This window comes from Gymnoscopelus braueri (assembly GCF_963280865.1).
Source record: "Gymnoscopelus braueri genome assembly, chromosome: 4".
Taxonomy (NCBI): domain Eukaryota; kingdom Metazoa; phylum Chordata; class Actinopteri; order Myctophiformes; family Myctophidae; genus Gymnoscopelus; species Gymnoscopelus braueri.
The window spans coordinates 30,913,538-30,938,501 of record NC_137605.1 but is presented as its reverse complement, the minus strand read 5'-3'; the positions used below and the strand labels follow the sequence as shown (position 1 = coordinate 30,938,501).

General features: G+C 41.9%; 1 protein-coding gene across 2 annotated transcripts in view; it reads right to left on the bottom strand.

The window, feature by feature from the left end:
- The window catches only part of sema6cb (semaphorin 6Cb), a 134,080-nt gene that overhangs the window by 58,753 nt on the left and 50,363 nt on the right, over positions 1–24,964 (bottom strand). For both annotated transcript variants that reach the window (XM_080427438.1, XM_080427439.1), the window contains exon 3: positions 16,828–17,058. The gene's annotated coding sequence lies outside the window, so the exon portion shown is untranslated. The remainder of the gene's footprint in view (positions 1–16,827; positions 17,059–24,964) is intronic.

Genomic DNA, 24,964 nt, shown 5'->3' with positions numbered 1-24,964 from the left:
GCTCTGTGGTTTGATAAGACCCCCCTTCCCCCCCCCACCACACACCCCCACCACACACACACACACACACACACACACACACCTAGCTGCCTGAAGGCCTTTCACAGAGCTATGCAAAAAGGGGACTTTAATGATGAGAAAATCATGGACTTCATAAAGTGGCATGGATAAGACGGCCATGGTATCAGCTTTAAAAAAGGATCCATTTTAATTCAAACATAAACTATAACTAGTGAATTTTATGTCCTAGTCATCTATTTGGCCGGCGAGCACAGTTCCATAAAAAAAAGATACAATTAAAATACTAAATGCCAATTTTATCCTTAATCAACTGCTTCACACTGTATGCACCTGTCCACCCTGGGGACATGTGTTACACACAACTACACAGAGAAGCATTACCCGAATGCTGAATCGCACCTCTGATGTTCTCCGACCTCACCCAGTGCTTCAGTGGGATTGAGGGTAATCCACTCATTGCTTCTCCTAGCTAGGGAATATACTATACCGCTCACCTCCAACCTATGTGCACTGGGATATCTCGGAGGACCGGGGCTGTGGAAATTGAATGACAATATCCAATTGACATGGTGACACATTGGTCAGCTAATATACTGTGTGTATGGTCAAGTGGTCCCTTGCCCACAGGTTTTCAAAGGGGGGGGCAGCCAATTGGGGCCAAAGCAGAGTAAAATGAATAGAAAAAGATCTTTAAAAAAAAGAAAATGTATTGTATGTGTGTGTATGCATATGTATATATATATATATATATATATATATATATATATATATAGTCACAAATACTTCTCGTACCAAAAAAGACAAAAATCGAGATCTATTCATTGTTGCCAAAACAATGTCACATGACCTTCACATGACCTTGATGTGTTTTGATGGGAAACAACCCCATAATGATGGTGTTCTGCTGTACAAAGAGTCGTATTGTTGAGGCTGGTCTATATCGTACCTGACCTCCTTTTGGAGGGTTCATCAGACCACCAATATCTGATCCCTGTCCCATGCAGTAGTCCCATGACAAGGCTCACATGGCTTATAATTAGCCACACAGGGTTTTACCTTGTTTTCTTGTCATTTCCAACTCTCCTCTCTCTCACAACACCACTCTGCATGAGGCATTAGAGACACCGACCAGTCAGAGATGATATGGGTAAAGAATGCTTTCTGGAGATCGTACCTAACTCACTGAGATGTCAACAGTTCTTCCTCAAGATGACATCTGTCAAGACATGCTTCTGCAACAATTTTCTCTTTTGCCCAGCAGCAATTTCAACTCTCCACTCCACCCTCTCAGACATGGGGAAGCTTCTCTAATTAGATTTCCAATGGCTAACTACGCAGATGTCGTCCAGGCAAATTGGAATTGGGATCAAGGAGCATTCGGCAATAATTGGGAGAACAGCCCCTGCAGGGCTACACAGGCAGTTTCCATGGGGAACCTTTCAGACGAATGTTACATGTGGTGCAAACGAGTTCATGCTATTGTAGCTAAAGCCTAGCAGCAATTAAGAATGCCTTTGAAAGAACCTACACGAAAACCACCATTGTTCATTGAGGGCAGCAGGTTTCAGGCTTTTCTGTGTGACTTTTGGTAACTTAGTCTAGAACGCTTTGAAGTAAAACCTTACTTGGCACAATTGTATTGTTCAGCATGTTCCTGATGTAAAGCTTTGCTTTGATGCTGGCTTTTGCTTATTTGCATAACAAGAAGAAATATTGAAAAAGATTTGGGTGTTATGCTGTACATACTGAATCCGTCAAAGGTAAAAGGTTCAACTGAGCAAAATAAAAGAGAGACATTATTATGAGTAATCAGGCAGCCAATATTGTTCCACAGATGACTGTCAATATTGGCCAGCAAAGTGCCATTTATTAAGTGAGAAATGTGTTTTAGATGAGATTGAACGGCTGCTGAACACAGAAATGTCAGACGCACAAAAAAGGTTATCAGGGGAACTTTCAGCGGTTCTGCAGTGGCATAAACAGAGTAGTTCCAAGGGGACCCCAGTGGCAGTGACAACACTTTAAAAAGTCCATTAGCATCCGGGGTCGAAAGAGGAGCAATGGCTCACTTCTTGCCTTTTTACCAGGAATAGAAAATCAATGGTCCCAGCAGCCCCTAAGTTCTGAGATTAGTGTGTCAAATGGCTAGTGTCAGTTATAATGCTCTATGCTGTGCCATGACAGTGAAAGAGGACGATGGTATCCTGTATGAGAAGTGTCTGTCAGGGGAGGTCAGGACCCTCCCTGCCACCACTGCCACTCAGTGTGCTCCCAGCGGGACACTGCTTTAACCTCAGAGCAAACAGACTTCAGACAAAGTGATGGGCCATCTTGTGGCGGCGGCCATCTATTATCACCCACATCAGAATACGCTGCTCATTGTCAAAGGAAGACTCCCAACAGATTAAGTCCTGTTTATTTCACCAGTCTCACCTGCTCATCTTCACTGGATTGATGTCAGGGTAAAGCTCATCTGACAGGCAGAGAGTAAACAAAACTTCAGCAAAGTGCTTCAGTTCAGTGCTGAGTGCAAACTCAGAAGTAGGATGTAAAGTGTTTACATTCAAATTTGATACCTGATAATCGAGGATCACTGATATTTGCCCCCAAAGGCTAGCATCTACAGTTTTGTGTGCTATACGGCTCGGAAAAGTAAAGCCTTGTACTCAAGGCTTCATGCCACAGTGGGCGAGTTGGCCAGACTTCACATCTATGAAGATATAGACATAGACACTGAGACTGTTCTCCCATCGATCTGGAAAGCCGCTGAGAGCATCATCCATCGCTTTCACGTCTACTTGGGATGTGAAATGGGAAGAAGAAAAAATCCAGAAGGCTGTCTGTGGAAGAGAATCAGCCACACACTAATGGTTTTCTCTTCATTTGTCTGTCTGATGTTAATAATTTAGTTTCATCTTCAGAGAAGCCTATAATTCACTGACCATTTCGTGGCCCCTGTCACTCAATCAGCATACGTCTTCAATCTTACCGGTTCTTCGCCCCGGGTCACCTAATCATATGGAATGGTTTGAAATATGCAAGAGGTCATTTGGGCGCCCCACCGCCTTTCCTCTGCCCCTTTCCTCCTCATACATAAAAGTGAATGTTAACTACACCCCGTCTTCTCCCAATCTCCCTATCATCAATAATTCAGAGTGTTATTGAGAAACACTACCTGAACCCCGTATTGACAGAAATTCAAGCACTGTTCAAGGACGTCATAATTGGATACCCCCCGAGGCTACTGCTGTGAAATACAGGGCGAGGAGGGAAAGACTTGTGAGTGTTGTTGTTATATCGTGTGTGTGAGTGTGTATTACGCGAGTGTGTGTTTCTATTTTTACATCTCTATTCCAGGGACTTCAACTCTAGCAGCCTCCAGAACCAAAAGCAGAAGTCATCCAATGTGCAAACTCTACTGACTTGAGAACATTCCTCTGGGTACAGTATGTTTATGGGTGGGCGGGAGTGTGCTTGGATATCTTAACCTTGGAGAAATAGGCTGTAAAAAGAATATCAAGCAGATTTATTCAAGAGCATTAGAAGGGTTAAAATGTTATATATTTTTTTTTCATTCAAAGGGTTAAAATGTTATATATTTTTTCAACAAAGAACTTGCTACACTTGCCATGACCCTACCTTAAAACCTTTAAAATAATATTATTAATAATAAAATAAAATAAAATAAAATACAAATAATAAGCTTGTGACCACCTTGCTGGGGAAATACCTAAGCATGTATAGTATAAAATGCGCATTGAAACCAGGAGTATACCATATCAAGGTATTTCCCTGATATGGTCATGCTGCAGCTTAACCTCAAAATAGCATATCAGTGTTCTCACTGTAGTCTGAGCTATCGTGAACACCACAAAGTTAGCTGCAGTTACACTAAGTGTCTGTATGCAGAGGCTGGAATACAATACCCAACTCTGATAGCGTACACTGTCCTCTGCTCTGACAGCAAAACAATGGAGATAGAAGATGTGAAGGCGAACGAAGCAAGAGAGAAATTCTCCTGTCCCACACACTTTGTACTGCAGACTACGGTACTGCCAGAGGCTGTCATCATTCTCACAGAACCACTGAATCCCGACGAGGATGTGAGGAGTGGTGAAGATTATATTCCCCACATTCTTGTTGGAATACATTTTACAAGTCTGAAGCATACGTTTCTAAATTCCAAAGGACCGACTTGGCCCAGAAACTAGCTAAATTCAGTTGTGTGAAAAATACCATATTTGTGGTCAGAGTTAAGTGGAGAAGGAAGGGAGAAGAGAAAGAGCTGACAGCATTGTCAGTGGCTATCATGTAAAAGATGATCTCCAGAGGGTCATTAATATCACCAGAAGGGGCTACATGACTCTCAGACCTACTCAACCTCCTGTAAGGTATAGTGCATTAAGGGAATGATGGAGGTAATTGCAACAGCTATGCCAGTAGTAGTCCTCTGGTGGGTAAGACAAGCTCATGGGAGGAGAAGGGCATACCGCTAAGTGATTTGTCTGCCTTCCATTTATGAGATTAGGGGTGTGTTCGTGTGTGTGTACAAAAGATGCCCACTAGGGCTTGTGCACGTACTGTAGGCCTACTTGCTTGCTGCTGATCTACCTAATCACATAACTCTGATTAGGCACTCAAGATGGGTTTCTGGGGAATTGGCTTGGTAAGCTGCCAATGCCCAAGGCAGCAGCCACCCAAAATAAACCCTGGGCACAGCTAGGAAAACCCTGTCCATCAGGAGCATGGTGCCTGGCTGCCCGAAAGTGACACATTAATTAAAGTTCTACGGTTCACCTTTGAACAGACATACAGTTATGAAGTACCGACAGAGCGGCACAATAAAGGAGTGAGATCTTTCTATTAACAGAGGCGCTATGATCTCCATTACCTTTCCAGTAAAGCGAGAATCGAATCCAGTGGCGTGCATTAGCTTGATGCAATCTTTGCTTTGTATCCTCTTTGTGCATCCATTTTGAAGTGGAGACTCCGTCAATGATATGCAGTACAGTACCGGAGTACCAGAACTTTGACTTCCTCTTCATGAGAAGCCGACAGTGAGTGGCAGGTATCTAAATTTTACAGTTGTTCAACTGCAGGAAGCTTAGAAGTCTTAAGACATCAAACACTCTCCATGATCCCCGCTACTTCGGGCCCACTGACAATCCTTTATTCATTGATTTAATGGACAGGCACTCCCGTTAGTTGGGTCGTCTTCTCAACAAAAGAGGAGCCTGCAATTCAAACTGTGCCAACAGAGTGCTCAAACGCGAGAGATGAAACACAGGGAGACGCAGTAGCTGAAAACTGATCAAAGGAAGATAAATAGCAGTGAAGATCATTCCACTTGCCTTTTATCCTACGTAAGCAGAGGCAATCAAATACCTGTCACCTAGCAGATCCATCCATGTCACGTTACCCCAACGAGTTTATACAGAAGGAACACAAAGTCACTGGGGAAACGTGTGTGACAAAAGTACATTTGGTGCATCCTCAGTAAGACACACACCAAAACCGCAAACTTTGCTTTTATAAATGAATGATTTTTGCAATCTGAGCAGTTGATGCTGATTAAGGGAAATATAAATCAGGGCAAACAGTGAGGCATCTCTCGGGGAGAGCGCCTGGCAGAGATAATGGCATGATCATGCCTATGTGGTTCACTGTTCCTTGGGAGATTAAACGCTTCATCATTGTCTTTCAGGACAAACAGTCACTGCTCGCATAGCATTCATCCAATTATGAAGCGGTCCGTGTTCAAACCCGCCACCCATGTGTTAGTGCCATCAGCACACAGTCACACACCACAGATCTCAGGGGAAGAGATGAAAGAGGGAGCAGTGTTATCAGGACGTTCTTTCCTGCAGTAGCCCACAGCAGCGTCTGACCTCGCCGTCATTAGCGCCGTCTCACACTGATGACATCATTGAGACGCATGTCCAAAGGCTTGCAGGCTCCATTTATTTCATATTATAACTATCTCTCTCTCAGCCAAGAAATGTCAGTGGCCACGGGCAGGTCATAGAATAGGAGGCATTATGTTGTTGTTCCTATAGGCTTAAGGCTATATCATGTCAGTCTGAAGTAGTATCAAATGCTTGCTGTCTTGATGTAACTGGCCTTGGGACACGGAACAGAGGCTGGGGGCTAGCCAGTCACCCTTAACTGAGAAAGGGGAGGAGGAACGGCGACGTCTCACAGCCCACTGGTCTGGAATCAGCCAGACAATCAATTCCACCACTCAGTTTCAGGCCAGCAGGTCCAACAACAACTACACTGATGATCAGAGCCAACACCAGATTATCATCACTGTCGTACTGCTGTGACGAGGCGCACTAGTGTTGTTTATACTGTAACAACAACACATTTTGGGACCTATATTCTATACGCGTGATACATTTATGTGTGCAATACTTCAATATTGCACCAAGGGGTGGGGGGTGGTGTGGGGTGGTGGTGGCGGTGGGTCACACCAACTAACCCAACAGCTCCAACTCAAATTCTGTCTCTCTTAGAGCTCATCACAGCATTGATTAAAGTCCATTTATCCTTCAGACACGCAAGACCTTTCTCATCTCAGCAGAAGCAATGCATAGCAATGTCTAAGTGCTGGGTGTGCTTTGTGTGTGTCTAATGTGTCCGAGCTGTTAATGCATGGCCCAGATCCTAGTGTAGATACTATAGATCCTGAAGCACTTAGAGGAGGATAAGCTGTTATCACAGGCTAAATTCCCAACTGTCATTAGGGGCACCAAGGCCTGCTTAGAAGGCCATCTAATGAGGGCTCAGGTCATCTTCTCCTTCCACACAAAGACCACAGATGATTAAAAGCATCGCATGAAGGATGTCACACTGTTCAAGCAGCAAATTATAAAAGTTCCAGAGGAAGACACACATTTGCTATTGCTTATAAGATCATGGGTGGATTGACTCCTTTTTTCAAACAAGTGGGTTCCAGTAGCACTGTTCAGAGGTGTACAAGGCACCAACAGGTGCCCACCATGAACCACCTCTGGAATTACAGTATGAATGTACCTGTAGGGCTTGGATCAAATCCCTCATGACATGAACCCTATTAACTGTTACCCCTTCTTTTATTCCAAATGTATAAGGAAAGGGGGGAAAATTCTAACAAATGATTGTGGATTTTTTTAAATCGCCAAGACCCAGCTGATGCGTCTAATGTTTAAAGTAAGGTGTAGAGTTCATATTCATCACAATTGAATATTGTTTTGCCTTGAGACTCTTTCTCGAGGTGTGCGTTATGGTCGAGAGCTATTGTAGAAAGCTCATACATCTTCCCACATGTAGAAAACAAACCTTTTCATGGGCAGGTCAAAGTGCACGTGTACCATTTTCTGTCAATTCCCTGACTCTTCCAGTGTTAATGCGCTCAGCTTTTTGAAGTTGAAGTTTGAAGTTTCTGAGACAGTGGTACATCACTGCAGATACAAAGAGAATAATGTAGAAGAAGCCAGACCAATCCACATGAGGGGAGCCAGAATAAAAGATGGATGCCAAGAAAGAAGCAGCAGCTTTGTTGCCTCCAGACTCATCACCACTGGCTTAGATTCTCTTGTTCTCCTCCACCTACTCCTCCGTTTCATTTGAGCAAGTGGCCATAATAATGAACAACAAAAGGACAAACAGGGCTAGATGGGGGTGCGAGTGCACTGTTGAGTCCAAGCGGAGGTGCCATTAAGTGTGAGTGTGTGATAAATGCACTCTGCTTGTCTGTTTTGAGATTCTCATTAGTCTGTGTTCAGAAAGAGACCTGGAGCCATTACTCTTTTGGCTGCCATGACATGAAGCTGAGTGTGCCATGACATGAAGCTGAGTGTGTATCTGTGCATTAGAACTAGAGGGACAAATGTGTGTGTGTGTGTGTGTGTGTGTGTGTGTCTGTGTCTGTGTCTGTGTCTGTGTGTGTGTGTGTGTGTGTGTGTGTGTGAGTGACAGTGTGCAGCAACATGTCATGTAACATAAGGACTGTGTGTGAGGATATCTCCTACCATGACGGTATGAGAGAGAGAGAGAGAGAGCGAGAGACACAGAGAGAGAGAGAGAGAGAGAGAGAGAGAGACACAGAGACAGAGAGAAAGTCAGAGAGAGAATGTTTATGTGGGATGTACGTAGTAATGTGAAGACTGTGTGTGTGGGAAGGTCTTGGTATGTCTGTGTCGTTACATATTGATACCACGGCACACAAAATGTCTGACAGACAAAGAGGGTGTGTGTGTGTGTCCGGCACGGTTATTTCTGCATCTGTTTGCTTTGTGTCAGCATGCCATGTAAAATTCAAAAATGCTCCCTTCAAGTAGTAGTAGAGCCAGAGAGATAGAGATAAAGAGAGAAAGAAATAGAGAGAGACTGCCAGAACGAGATTGAGAGCCAGAGCCTGAGAGAGAGAGAGAGAAAGAGGGAGAGAGACAGAGAGACAATGAAATAGACAGCCAGAACGGAGAGAGAGAGCCAGAGGATAGAGAGACTGTCGGCCAACCAGCCGTGTCAGTAGCTATAACAGTCGTCTGGATGTCTAGCCCAATCAATACACTGAGGCAAGTGTCTGCCGAGGTCTTCTCCTGTTACTGTAGCCCTCTCCACCTAGCCGCCTCCTCAAGATAGTCTTGTGTTAAACACTAAAATACTTAATGCAAATAAATATACAAATACAGGGGGGGGGGAATGAACATTAAAAAAAAACGTTTTTTCTCTCACTTTTATCATTTAAGTTGTTTTGTTATCAAACAATAACTGATCATTTTTGTACAGTTTATATATTAGATAGTATTACTTTATTTTATTTTCCAGCTAGGTATGTTCCCCGTCTGATGGCTTGCATTAATTAAGCAATTACAAACTTTGGAAATGATTATTTGGTTGTGGAAATGACATGACAGAAATGACATGATGGAAATGATGTGATGGAAATAATGTTTTGGAAATTATGGCAGATTTCCATTGGGACTTTGCGTTTCCCATTCCTACTAAAATTAGCAGTGTTTTTCAAGCATGCAAACACCTGTCTTATACCTACTGTAGCATATCAGGTATGCTAATTACATGAAATAAAGCTAATATCTTTCATTAAAACACAGCATGTTTGGAAATGACAAAGAATTAATATTCAACTCACAGTCTATAATTACTTTCACATATTCATTTTGCATCACTGTACTTATTGCAGTCCTGTTCAGTGGCTATCCTTTTGAAAAGACAATAATCGTAAGCGCTAAAAAAAAAATGCCTTCACACTCCAAATAGAGTCTAACTGAGATATGAAATATAACTGTATAGAATCCTATATTGTGTTTCTCACTGTATTTCCGTGAACAAGGGATACTATTTAAAAAATTGCTTTGGGGAAAAGCATATTGTCGCTGTCGGGCAGAAACCTTGTATTTTCGGATTTCATCTTTTTACGTTTTTTTTCATGAATGGATGACCCATTTTATATGACGGTGTCACGCACAAGTAGCGGAAATAGCCAATCAACACGCTCACAGCCTGTCTGCGTCACTACTGAAGTGAGGAAGCAGCAGTGACTCAGGAGGTAGAGCAGCTGTTGCCCGTTTGATCCCCGCTCCTCTTGCCATCATGTCAAAGTGTCCTTGAGCAACACAGCGAAACCCCTAACTGCTCCCAAAGAGCAGTGTGGAGTTTGGCATCGCTGCCTCCAGTATAAATGTGTGTGAAGGTAATGCATATATCTGAAAGCTCTTTGGGAAAAAGGTGCTATATAAATGCAGACTTTACCCTTTTGAGTGGTAGCTTTCCGCAGATTAACCCATTCAAACCGGGAAAGCATCCGTTTCATTTTTAGATTTTTTTGGGCTATTAAAAAATAGCAGATCTACAAGCTATGAGCTTGTAGATCTTCTATTTTTCCATTTTATTTTATTTTTATATGAGTATGTACATATATATATACATATACATATACATATACATATACATATACATATACATATACATATACATATATATATATTTTTTTTTAATCTTTGCTTCTGGGGATTCTACAAATGTCTTCTAAGTCCAAAAATTTTTTTGTTGTTGAAAAAAACGTATGTTGCTATATATCAATGGTTCTCAAACTTTTAGTATTTGGCCGCGGACCCCCATCTGAAAATATTTTGTTCCAGGGACCCCTAGAAGCAAAGATTTGAGTTAAAGATGTTCACTTGAAATATATATTCAAAGATTTGCAAAAAAAAACTAGATTTGCAAAAAAGAAATCAGATCTACAAGCTCATAATGCGGTATGAGCTTGTAGATCTGCTATTTTTGAATAGCCAAAAGTATAAAATAACGGTGAAAGTGGTTACACAAATGCTTTCCCAGTTTGAATGGATTAATGAAAAGTACTGGCCCAGAACTACTTATTTTATATTAGGAGGAATAATTCTTGTTTATCATTCGAATGCCTATAAACACGTACTCTGTTAAATGTATACTGTTCATGACTCTGGTTTCTTTTTGTGCACTTTCTTTTTGGAACTTTGTACACTGACACCCATCAAGACAAATCCTTTTTTAAAGGAATTGTTGCAAGAACCAATACACTATCACTAGAAGTAGGAGGTTGAGTTGTCAAAACATTCCATTTGAGAGCAACCCCTGGGCGTCAGGACACATAAAACCCCAAACCAGCAACTGATGTCTCTTAAAGTGGAGTTGCAGTTTTTAACATGGTTCTCTAGTATAACTGATAACCCTGGGAGACTTTCTCTAGTATAACTGATAACCCTGGGAGACTTTAAGTGCCAGCTAATAAACACTGGGATCCAACAAGCTGCTGGTGTAGTTACAACCTAAATAATGATCATTTCAACTTGTGCCAATTTGTCACCTTGTAAATTGATTGGTGAAACTATGTCTAAAAATCTGAGATATAGTTTCATTTTTTGATCTACAGTAACCAACTACACACCAAATAAAAAGACTGGCAGCAGTGGCTGTATTATACTGTATCGTAGAATATGTAAACAATTAAAATGAGCTACAATCAGCAATCATGCATTCTTGCACAGAGACGGAGACTTTAATCTCAACAATTTAATTTCCTTGATTCCTGGGATTGGCACTGCATATGTCTGCTCATTCTGGATGTAAGCTCTTTGCCGCCCCCAATGTGACACACAGTTTTTAATCACTGCTCTCAATGACAGAGCACATTCTGTCCTTTAAGACCAGAGATTTGAGGCTTGCTTGAGCCGATACAGCTCTTTTCTCTGTGAGCCTTTTAGTTGCAGCCAGGCCTGGGGTCCTTAAAATGTATTGCTGTTTTTTTTTTTAAGAAAATGGGGGGAAAAATAAAAACAGAAACGTTCACTTTATGGTTTTCTAATCTATTTGAGCTGACTGGCTCCTACAATACTGAAAATACAGACAATAATACAAGACAAGACAGTATTGTCCATATTGACAGTAACTTCATTACATAGATATGACACAAGTATACCTGACGAAGACCACAGAGGCCGAAACGTTGTTATTCTTTGACCGCTCGATTATTACATTATTTTGGGAGCATTACAACGGTGGGCGGATCTTCTCTTTTTGTTCATAGATATGACACAACCTACGCTGGATCAAAAATGGGCTTTTGTCATTTCTCTAGGACGCTAAAGCCAAGGTGGATATGTACAGTAAATGCTCAAGGCAAGCTCCAGGATATATATATATATATATATATATATATATATATATATATATATATATATATATATATATATATATATATATATATATATATATATATATATTAAAAAATCAAAAAGCTGATAGGTAGTTTGGATGCTGGCCCACTGTCCAAATGGATCAATTTTATATTTGCTCAGGAGTTATGTGAATTGACAACTTTAAAGGGCAAATATGAACTATGAAGTAATTGAATTAATTCGGTTTTGCCCTCAAAGTAAGCATTATTCATTAGCAAAGAAAATTATCATAAATTAGACTATTTTTAATTCGAGACAAGCTCAAAAGTAGATACAAGCAGATGAAAAATTCTGTGACCTTCATCTGTTGTTTAGGACAAAAATAGATTCAACCGTTGACCCTTTCCCCAATTTGCATTGCAATTATAAGCAGCCTTAGGACAGTCTTAGTCTTATTCACTTTCACCTAAGCTTTAGTTTCTAAGTGATCTACTCCTCATTATTTGAAATACTGTAGCTACAGTTTAAACCCTGTGTGCTCATACAGATTCACCCCAGGGTGGTGTAAAGCACAATCACAACACACGTCCCTCCCTGAGGTCTTTGTCTTGGCAGTTGAATGAGCAGCGTGCAAAGGGAGAAAAGCAGAGTAGAGGTGAGGCTGGCTGTAAATAACCAGTCAGTAATTCTTGGTAGGGCTGGGCAATATGACTTAAAATCTTATTACGATTATTTCAACTTTTGCCTTGTTTCCGATAAATGAAAGATTTTTTTATAGTGAAAATAGCTGAGCTCCCAACGGATGCATTGTGATTAGGTTAATCAGCTATTTTCCACTATTTTTGTACAACAAAGTATAATGCAGGGTTCAGTGATTAATAGATGTTGATTCGTTGATGTACAAGGATTTCTTTTTTAAACTAAATTTATTATTTTGTTATAAAATGGTAATTGGTTCTTCTAAATATCAGTTTCGATATATTTTTGGTTAATTGCCCAGCCCTTATTCCTGGTGACATACACTTGTACAGTATATCGCCATGTACAAGTTGATATGCAGTTTTAGAGGCGCATTTCTTTTCAATTCAGCAACACATGTCTTTAAATGTGCACGACAGTTTGCACTTGTATGTTCTGAGAGTGTGGTCTATGAATGTGGCGAGTGAAAAACACAGTTGCTAGTTAAGGGGGAGTGAGGCCTGCAAATGGTTTGTGCTGACAGAGGATGAGCCGTTATCACAAGGGGAGTTCTGTTTTTCTCCTCACAGCTTGCCAACTCTGTGTGTGTGTGTGTTTTGTGAGTATTTGTGTTCATGAAACAGCCTTGAACCAGTCCAATATTTTGAGTGTCTAATAGTGTGTGGACACATTATAAAAGATTCCCTGCTGTGAGGTTTGTACTTTATTTCTGTGCTGGACGTTTAAACAGCCCCGAACACTTTAGCTTTCCCATGTGAGGTGCAATAGTCTTTGAAAAAAACATAGCAACCTAGCAAAAAGTTCCTGTGAACTGAAGTACAAACATTAAGCTGAGAGGTAAGTTTGAGAGGAAAAGTCAATACTTCTTATCTAAGTTACAAAGCTCGTCTTGCCACTGCTGAATAAGAATGAATACTAAGATCAATATTACAAGATCATTGACTTGATATTCTTGAGAGGAAAAGCTGAGAGGGTTCAACCCATCCAGCAACTGTGCTCTTGATTTTTCTCATCTCCCAGTAACTCCACTGGTCTCTAGTGGTCCGGGCTGTTCCGGGACCTTCGGCATCCTCCCACTCAGATGAGTCCACTGATACTGGGTTACTGATGGGGAGTTCCAGGGGGATGCATCACATCTGCTGATCGATATCCGGAGCTTAGTGCCTGTGTGTTGACTGAATATTAAGGCAGTGTGGGAAAGCGATCCCATCACGTTGCAGGTAAGTAGAGCTAAAGCTGGCAATTATCCCATCCTCCCGCCCACAATGTTCACACCGATTTTAAAGGAAAGAAAATCTCACCAATTAACACTGAAAAATGATTCAAAGCCCACTTGTTGGTAATGTGAGGACATGCTAATGCATTAACCAAACACTTCACCCATGCATGATCGTGAATATGTTCCCATCAATAGGATAAGGTCTTATCAGCAGCAACACAACTGGTAGGCAAACTACTATCTCACCAGGCATCACATCTGAGTGAAAAGCACCCTGGGGAATTTCAGCCAAGCAGTTCAGAGCACCAGGGGTAAACATGGCAAACATAGCAGGCTGTGCAAATAGAAAGTCTTGGTTCCTGACATGTACAGTAGCGTACTGCGTGGCACGGAACGTACGGATACAGCGTGTTACCCTCCCACAAAGCAAGTAGAGCATGTGTGGCTGCTCCGCCGTGGTGAGTTCAATTCATGTCACCGTGGCAAACGGTGTGACAGCCAGCCTCCCTCTCCAGCTCCATCTGCCTCCTCTGTGCCAATTTGCCACAGCACATTCAAGTGTAGCCATGGTCTCATTTAACAATGAGGAAGAGGATACCGCCGGGAAAAAGGTGGGTAGGGACGAGTGAAGGAATGGGAAAGTGAGGGCACTGAAAATAATCTCTTCATCTCTGGCAATGAAGAGGGAATGAAATAAAAAAATGATAATGATTGAAATCATCTCGCGATCCACATCAGAATGGCCTGGCTCCAAAATGGATTGTGGCCGGCCTGTGACGTCAGGCATCTATGATGTCAGTCGTTTATGACAGATCCATGAGGTAGGATATGACTGCAAATTAGAGCAAAGTTTCAGCCCGATCCGAGCCCTATTGACTTCCATCATTAAATTAAAGTCAAACAAACATACAATATAAATAAGTATATTAATAGAGGTATATTTTAGCCTACTGACAGTGTCTACGAAATTTGGTGTTGATCGGACCAGCGGTTTGCGAGATTAGCTCCGGACAAATACACAGACACACAGATAAGACTGATGGCCTCCTGCAGAGCCGTGCGGTAAAGACCGCAGCATGCTCAGTGTGATACTGATTTAAAATAACATTTCCTTTCAGTGATGGCTGGAGAAAAGACAAGACACTTGATGTGTGTGATTATGTACAATATATGGGCATTAAATTATATTATATTTTTTATTGCATTTCACTTTATTGATCCCTGGGGGAATTCAATACTGAAAGTGAAAATAACAAAACGGGGTCTAACAGTGTGGCTTCATGTGGATCTCAGGCTTCATATAGCCAGTCTATGACAGTCATCTATGTTGCATCCATGATACAGTATATGACTCCAGATTTGGGCAAGGTTTCAGCCCAATTCCACTGCCATTTACTTCCATCATAAAATTAAAGTGAAATATTTTGAAAAATATAAAACATGTGAAAGAAATTAATGAAGAGATACTGACAGCATGCACAAGACATTTTGTGTTGATCAGTCCAGCGGTGTGCGAGATTTGCCCCAGACAACTGCACAGACAAACTCACACACACACACACACACACACACACACACACACACACACACACTTAGTCAGACCCTCTTCTAGACAACTCTGCTTCCTACAGAGCCAAAACGTAAAAAATAGATGCCTGAAGTTGCTATTGTTGGCTGTTATTATTATTATTATTATTAAATCAAATGAAGTAATGAACATGTTCACAGCTCAGTGCATTTCTTTGCCAACAAGGGCATAGGGTACAATTCCCCCCCCAAAAGCTATTTTTCTATTGTTCAAGGAATAGTCTTGTATACAACAAAGTTTTTCAGTAAGGCATTCAAGTTATGAATAGAATCTCACACATTTAAACTGGTGCCTCACTCATGGTGGGAGGGAGACAGGGCCTATATTGTCAAGAGAGCGGCTGAGAAGATACCAAAGCAATGCCAGAGAAAGTCTTGCTCTCTCTCATGCTCACTCACTCAGAGTTTTGGCACTTAAGTTCCTCTATATAGTTCAGTCTAATAATGTTTCACACCTACTGTACTGAATGCGTCCACTTTTGACGACTACAGTTTCATACACACCCTCACTTCCTCCACTTGATACATTTTTGTGTCACCAATGACGGGCAGAAAATGGCTGCCCACATCAGTGCCCATGCAGCCACAGGCCCTCATGCCACCACTGGGCCAATTCCCACACATCACCCCTATATAACCTTTCCACACGCCCCTCACACCGAGCTCTCTGCTCATGAACAGCAATGCGATTGGTTGCCTTGCATTCACTTTGACTGCTGCACAATGGTCCCGTGTTGCATGTATACGGCCAGCCAAAAGAGGGATAACAGTACAATGACAGTGCTTTGAAAAGAGCATGAAAGGAAGGGTGTTCCAACGTGAACCCTTACACACTCATATCACAGTCGAAAGAGAGCGCCTGTGGAGGGAAAAAACTATTTTAGACTACAAAAAACAACCGTGTTGTTACATAAAGCATTCCATTAAGCAAGTGTTCCTTGGTCTGGCTGGGTTAGGTGTAGCTTTGGTTGAAAGCTCTGAAGATCATTTTCTTCACTGTAGAAATAGCACTCAATAATCATGACCAGTGGAGGCTTATACAAATCAGCCACGGTGTTAATACTGAAAGCCGTTAGGAGACAATCAGCTCGCTTGCCACGTTCATCCATTACAGTGGCTAATTTGAGCTTTGCAGGGTTGGGAACTTGAAATTATAGTACACCAATATAATGTCATTCAGCGTTATCTTCTTTTACTCTTTTTTTAATATTTATTTTGGCATTTGTACTGAATGCTTTATTACAGAAGCCAATTGCAGATTCAGAGAGAGAGGAGAGATACGCAAAGGCAAGACAGGGGTTGGATCCAAAACCGGGTCCTCGCGCTCACAAGAAGCATGTGGTCTGTGTGCACCAACTGGCTATGCCGCCAAGCACCCATTCAGTGTCATCTTAATTCAAAGTCGGTAGGTGTAACGAGTGGTGATGGCAAGTCTATGACTGGATGGCTTGGTTTAAGAGAGAAGACAAAAGCAAGTCCAAACGCTAGTATTTACATATCGCCAACTCATCTTTGTCGTCATAAACTAATGTAATAAATCATATGACAGTGTGGAAGGACATTATACAGTTGTGAAAGTTTTAGTACAGTTGCTGAAGGACGTACAACAGATATAAGACGTTCAAAAATAAAGCTTACCGTCTGTTTTTGGGTGGCGTTTTTATTCTCTCAATAGATGGATAGAGCTTCTGAGGATCCAACTAATCTTCAGTTCATCCCACTGATCTCCAGAGATGACCGCGGTGTCATGGAGGGGAGTGGCGTGACAGAGTAGCAGTTTTGAAGATGACCAAAAAGGGGTGGGCAGGGGTACGAACCCCCCTTTGAGGTTTTTTCCTCCAAAAAGTTCTGCAATCCTCAGCAAACTTCCTGTGAGAACAAACAAAGAAAACATAAGCGTTCTACAGCAGTGCTGACCCAGTGTGTCAAACAACGGGAGGCGCACAGCTGCGCTGCAAACACATTGCCTAATAACCATCCCCCCGCCAACCCACGCGGCCATGGCAGCGTAGTCAAACGGGACCGTTGACCCGTGGAAGAGGAAGACATGGAGGGGGGGGAGCAGCATGTCCTCTTAGTATAATCTCTTCAGTCACTCGGCTGTCATAACATCACAGCTAACACAAGCAGAGAAGCTGTAAATAGAGCCAGATGTTTAGCGGCTGGCCTGGGTCAGAGGCATGAGATGGTGAGGATGGGAGAAGAGCCAAGGAAATGAGACTGCTGGGAAATGAGTGAAAGAGCCTAGTACACCTCTATGTTTTCTTGGCAATAAATATGGTTTGTTATGGAGGACAAAAACATTTGTAATTATAATTTAATACACAAGTTATTTTAGAATAATGATGTCAAACACAACGTTTAACTTTTGAGTGTGTATGCGTGTGTCTATACAGTCTCAAAACGGTCGAGTCACTGTGTACCCAGCTCTCATAACCAGACCTCGAAACACAAACCCAAAATATTAGCATACCGTATTGCCTTTGAGCATTCAATTTATATAGACCAAATACTGTATACTAAATAGCATAACACTCCATCATTTATGCTAAATAGAGCATGCATTTATTATTCAAAATTAGGCGCCGTTTGGTATAGAAAAGATGCAGACTTCTTTGCCTCAGGATCTTCGTTGCAAATCAAAACAAAACAAAACACTGCCTTTTGTTTGTTAGGAAATTTTCCCGAATCTTTTCTGACTTTTCAGAACTTTTCCAGTGCTTCTTTCCCAGAAGTTTGCCTTTGCTCTCCAGAGGCTGATTCACGTAGAGCATCTGGGGTTTAAACCACAGCCACTCCATCACCAGTTTGCCTCACCAACTGTATTGTCATCATTTAACCACCCTCCCCAAAGAAAATCCGCCTTCGTCCTGATGAAAATGCATGACAGATGAACTTCCCAACAATCCATTCTTGCAAGGTCAGCACTTTTTCCCCCATTGGTTGTCTGTAATGACTGGTGGTGACTAATGACAAGTGGTCAATGGATTTTCTGTCATGAATCCTGTCCCTTCTACACATGCATGCACACGCACGCACGCAGACAAATTCACACATCACACACACTTCCAACAACACACTTGTGGAGCACAACTGGCAACAGGCTCCAGGGGGTCGTGTACACAAAGCGATTCCTCATATCCTTAGCCACGGATAAAGTATGTCCTGCTCACTGACTCACTCTCATAGAGCAGATGAGTTGGATGGCTTTCCAAATCCCTGCTGAATGAGGCAGCTGACTGCAGCTGCTGGGAGCTCAACAGAGTCCCATCGTGGTCTCGCAAAACCAATGAAGGGTTGTAAACCCACGACCACAGCGACATTCTAGATATTAATTAATGCAGTGTGGGTTCTTTGGCATGGTGGTGACTAAACCTGTGTAGTAGAGAGCACGGGTTCCAAAACGTTTCCATCTCATGGACACCCAATTAGCTACAGGCTCTGGCCTAATGAGATAATGGCAAAAAAGAAAAACCTGAACATTGTGAAAATAGCCGATCTACAAGCTCACAACGAGCCGCGCTGTGACACGTGATCTAGTAAATGGGCTATTTTTAAAGATATTTGGAACATTTTGACAAATAGGGAAATAGGGACGCCAGGTTGAAAGTTGTTAAACTGGCACAATAATATATTATAAATTGAATTTAACTAGATTTTTAAAATATATATTATATATATATATATATATATATACACAGTATATTAGGGGTGTGCCGATACACTAATTTCATGAAACGATAAGATACGATATTGGGCTCACGACATCAATACGATACGATATATGGCACTTTTTCATTATGAAAATATATGGGGGGGGGGGGGGAAGCAAATGCAAACAAATATTTCTGTTTTGCATTATTCAGACATGCAAACTTGTAGCTTTTCAGCTACAATAGCCGTTTTGAATCCAAATAGGGCAATAGTGTGACACCTGACCCGAAAAAAAAACAACATGTTGTCACCCTTTTCACCTCGGGGCTGTTTGCATGCCTGATTATTATTATTGTAAAAAGAAAAACTACAAAAAAAAATCTAAACGATATTCCCCCCCCCCCCCCAAAACCATACATATCACGAAAATGTATCGCGATATATTGGCACCATCTCACACACACACACACACACACACACACACACACACACAGCTTTACTTTTGAATGAGTGGTTAGTTAGAAGGTTTTAGGCCACCATGCCAAATGACATTGGGTCTCAGTCATGGGAAATGGCCCTGTGGAGTACAGCATGTGATGTCACCTCTTAAGACACATTAAAGACTGCTAGGCTTGATTACACACACTGACTCGCACGGACTCTCATGTTTCCATACTCAAAATTCAGCGGTTGCATAATGGCACACCGCAGCAGTCTTTTAGTTGAAAACAATCACCCATCACCAAGCTCCTGACATGTTCTCAAAAACAACAACATGGACGCCTGATAACTAATTAGCAGCACCTGGTACAGAGGTGGCATGAACTGGAGTCAGTAGATTGAGTTAAAGAGCACACAATGCAGTCTATGTCCAGCGGATGGAGAGGCGGGAGGGGTTTTGTTGTTTTGCTTAGTTGTTCTCTCACCCTGCACCATGTAGCTGCAATGTCAATTCTACAAAATGAGATCAGCCGCTGCCTTAAAAAATATATATCATGAAGTTCTGTAACCTCTACTGTTGGAGCTATAGTACTGGTTTGGGTGCTTATGTACTGTACCACACTGGAAAAGGAGGATAATGTAGCCGTGATTGTTTCATGGCAACATGGCCATCATTGTGCCCCTGTTTAAGTGGCGACCTATAATTTCTAATCTCATTTGCTGGAAATAGTCCCACGGAGAGGCCCCTTTATCCTGCCATAATAGTTTTGAGGTGAGCGCCATTAACCAAATGAGCTTTTCGGAGCACAACATTCCCATTAACGCCGCACACAATCCCTCATATGCCTGAACCACCTCCTTTAACTTCCCTGCAGACCCCCGTGCACCCCAAACTCAAAACCTCATTTCCACAGTTATGCCTCCACTGAACCTCCCAAAAGCGAATTTGGTGTAATCCTTCCTTGCCCAAAAATTGCCCTCAAGTCTCCTAAACAGATTCATTGCACATCCACTCCCACACTCCGGGCTCCACTCGCTCTCCATCTCTTACATCGTTTCCCCCTCTAGATATTTCCCAGTAGGCCTTGCAGTGTTCACTGGGTTGTGGTGGTGATCAATGGCCCTTGGCTGCGGGTGTTGGGGGGGGGCCCCAGGCTCCTGGAATGGAGGTATTAATAATGCAGGGGCCGGGCCTGTCATATCCTCCATTAGCACAGAGGAGGCGGGGGGCCAACGGCTGATTGATTACTAATTAGATTAATTGCTGTCTTTTAGAAAGTAGGAGAAAGTAATAGACTGGGGGCCTGACAACTACTAAACCAGAGGAGCCTGGCATTCTGAAAAATGTGGAGTGATTAAAGAGGGCTGTTGCAAAAAGATTTATAAATTGCATTTAGAGCAGCTTACATTATGTCTCTTTAATAAGCATACATACATACATACATACATACATACATACATACATACATACATACATACATACATACATACATACATACATACATACATACATACATACATACATACATACATACATACACACACACACACACACACACACACACACACACACACACACACACACACACACACACACACACACACACACACACACACACACACACACACACACACACACACACACACACACACACACACACACACACACACTGTAACTTGATTGGCTGATCAATTGGAAGTGTGTAAGAAATGCATCCAGTCCTTCCTGTATGATACATCAGAGACTGCTAGACAAAGCCAATTCAAACCACCGTCAGACCATGATGTCTGACGAAAAAGACAAGCTGATGTTTTGTGCTGCTCTCATTCGAAACAATTTCCTCCTCCCATTTCAGAGGATGAATCTTGTTAGCTACTGCTATCTGGGAAACGCGACATGATAAGGACAATCTCCAGATTTTGTGTAATGTGTGTAATGATAGTGTTGTTGAACAGAGGCAGTTGCTATGGGGAGCAGAGGTGCGTGAAGATTGAGTTCCACTTAATCTCCTTGCCTTCCGTTGAAGATAAAACTAATAAACCACATCAAAGCCGTAGCATACTGAGATTTGAGTCCAGGGGAATACAAAAAAGAAAAAAAAACTTCTTGAAAAGGTTCTGCTAAATGAACAGGGGAAAGGAACATTTGTCAATGCCTTTTCTTACACAGTGCTTTCCTGTTGACCTTTGAATGTTTCATGTGGCCCGCCTTGCGCCATGCAGATTAATGAGTTGTAATCACTGCTTTGATGTCAAAAACATTTGACAAGTGCTTATGCATGCGTATGCGTGTAGGTTCAGTATGTGTGTGAGAAGATGAGTGTGTGTCCATGCATATGAGCAGGAATGTAGACATGTATGTGTGTACATGTCTAATTGCTGTGTGGCAGGCTTGTTTGGCTACACTCATTACACACGCCCACTCTCAACATAAATAGCCTCACACTTCTGAGGGGATAATACCCTCCAACCAGGGACCTGAATGCATTTCTCTCTCGCTCTCGCTCACCCACACTCTGTGCCAATAGACCATGGCGAGTCATATCCTGCTTAGCTGTTTTGTACCAATCTCGGGGGGAGAGGAGCCCTATTGTGCAACGGTATGTTTTGTGAAATCATTGTGCTATTCCAATTTACAAAAATATAAATACATCCGTTTCAGAAAAATCTATAGATGACACACAATTGGGCCAATCTGCTAAATTAAAAAGACAGGTCATTATTCCGCAATGCAGTCCGTTCTCCATAGCCATCTTCCAGTTCTGACATAATGATGCCACTTGTAATGGGAGTTTAGCTGCTGACAAAGAGCTCTGCGGAGGGTCTTCCCTTTCTGGCACAATCCCTGCTTATTTGGTGATCTATATTAAGGACATGAATCAAGTGAAGACAGCCCCTTATCAGTATTTTCTGACAGATTGAAGGGTCATTAAGCTTTCTTGTCACAAATGAGCTCTTTGTGGGTTGTCGGGATGAAGTGGGATATTACACCTATTAATTACTGTGCTGTGTCACTTTGCTCCAAGGCAGTCCTGATTCTGTCCATCTCTCATCTATCTAAGAAGAGGAGTCGATGCATTAAGACAGCATCCTTCTACTGTAGATTTACTTTTTGTTCTGCTGGCATTAGGGCTGGAACAATAAATGCATTTGTGATGATGGGGTCATGATGGGGTCGAGTTCATTACAATCATGCCCACAATTTATATTTTATCATTTTTCTTTGCTGATGGAAGTTACAGGAATGCATATAGGGTGTTTGATATGAAATCTAACCTTACCATGAACAATCTAGTTATCGACTGTCTTCCATGACTCTTCCGTGTTCAAGGGCTTCTGGAGAAACAACTTTTCAGCTGCTCGTCACTTCGGCTCGTGCGTTTATGTTAATGTTGCCTACTTGCATTTTGGCTGGTGGACAGATTTGATCACAACCCACCAGAGGGTGACATATCTGCAATTTACTGCTTTATCGCCAAGTTGACATTTGTCAACTCAAGGCACTCCCGCAAAGAAATTAATAAATAAATCATTACGGCAAATTTGGCAATAAATGTCCCGCTTGTCTGTTTTTGTCTCTGCAACTCTGTAACTCCTTTACAAATGTTTACACACTGATAAAAGCCTGACCTACTAAGAAAATGTCTCTTAGAAAATGTCTTTGCAGGACTGACAAGAAGGGGTGAGTATAGTTTCTTTAGCAATTTGCACCGTTCCCTTTCTTCGCTACTCCTGTAGCCTGTTTGCTATACTTCCTGCTCAGTTCTACGTTCGATAATGTTAAGTAGAACTTGATCTAGCAGCAGGTCCTATTGGCTCCTACTTTCTTGTTGTTTTTTTGGCTGTCAAAACATGCCCTTACTTTCTCCTTCCTTTACTTTCTCCACCCTCTTATTTTCTCCTCCATTCCTTCACTTTCTCCTTTCTCTGCCCTCTCATTTTCTTATCCCATGGCTGTGCCCTGCCACCTCCTTTCAGCCCCTGAGGCTTACCGCAGCGATGGCACGCTGCGTTAATTGAAAGCGACCCTGACTCGTCCTTTTTAAGAGCCACTCCGGCTGATGCCCCATTGTTTTTTCCTCTCTATTGGCAGTTGACAACTGGCCTTTCAGCCCTGGCACACTGTAGTGTGACCCTTAACCCTACCGTGCTGCGTTGTCGCTCCTCTCCCACCGTTAAACACGAGACCATTTCCAGACCCACTCAGAAACTGCAGACTTGCACTTTACTTTTGCTGTACAGCTCTGAGGTACAACGGAGTTGAACTAAATTGTTCAAGTGAGATTTGCTTCATACTAAAAGAAAGAAAAAGCTGCCTTTCTTCAGGGTACCTCGTGTACACATTGTTTTTCATCTTTACATAGAAAACAGAGTAGTTGCTCAATCTCAGATTCATTGCAGATGCAAGGAATTCAAAGCCCTTAAAGACCTTAAACATACACCCCCAAACTCGTAAGCGGTAAGAGCACAAATGCTAACCAAAACAGACGAGCTACAGTACAGCTATACCACAAGTGATGAAATTATTCTCATTTAATTCTTTTATCAAAACGCAATGCTATTCCCTCAAAATGAAACACATGTACCTGTACTGCATCCAATAATGGTGGGCCAGTCTTATCACCAATAGAGAACGAGACTAGAGACCATAATGTAATAGCTTTGCAGTGCACTCATAAATCACTGGAGAGGCTGCATGCCACATGCACTGACACTCCCAATATGGTTCCCTGTGTCTTTATTAAAGACCACATTATACTGAAAAGAGTCTTCCCTCCCACAGTCCCTTTCCTCCAAACTCTTCAAATTGAGCATTTATGCGCCCACACACACACACACACACACAGAGTGCGTGTATTCTGCATTATTTATCCAACAGTGGGGTTTGTATATTAGTCTCCTTCCAGTCCCTTTGACAACAAAATCGAATAAATGTCAAATGTAAACGTCATAGAAGCTGACAGATCAGCAATATAAGCTGAAAAAGACATTTTGCTGCTTTCAGATATTAGAGATTTGAAGGTCGTTACAAATTGTAACTTACAGTACAATACACCAACCTAGTTTAACAACACAAAGAACCACCCCTCTTTTACATCAGAGAGGGATCAACGTTCTCTAAAAATCAACAATGCATTTATACTACCCTGCCTTGAGCAAGTCACAAACGGCTCAGTGGCCAACAGCAGAAGATTGTAATCTCCCAGGTACAAATGTTTGTCAATTTGGTTAGCTGATAGTGTTTATAATAACAAACCGCAGCTGAATGCAAATTACAGAAGTTTTGCACATGCTCTAGAGACTTACATTTACGTCCATATCACTTCTGCAGGGTAATGTCTGTAGCCAAATAATGTGAAATACGTTGTAAGTACGTACACTAGGGGGAACAAATATTTGTAAAGTAATTAACTATTTAATTTGGACTGAAAATAATTTCCTTCCTCGTGGAGCTATATACCGTTTGCATGCAAGTAGTTGTGCCAGCTAAAATTAAGTAAAACACACAAGGGAGCACTAAACCCTTTTCTTCTAAAATGCTTGAGCACACAACAGGCACCACTCTGTATACAGTACATGCCTGGCAGCACACATCCTCCAAAGTAGGCGTCATTGCGAAGAAAGGTAAACAATGTGTATGCTCTTAAAATGGAAGTACTTTTACTGTACAAATATACTA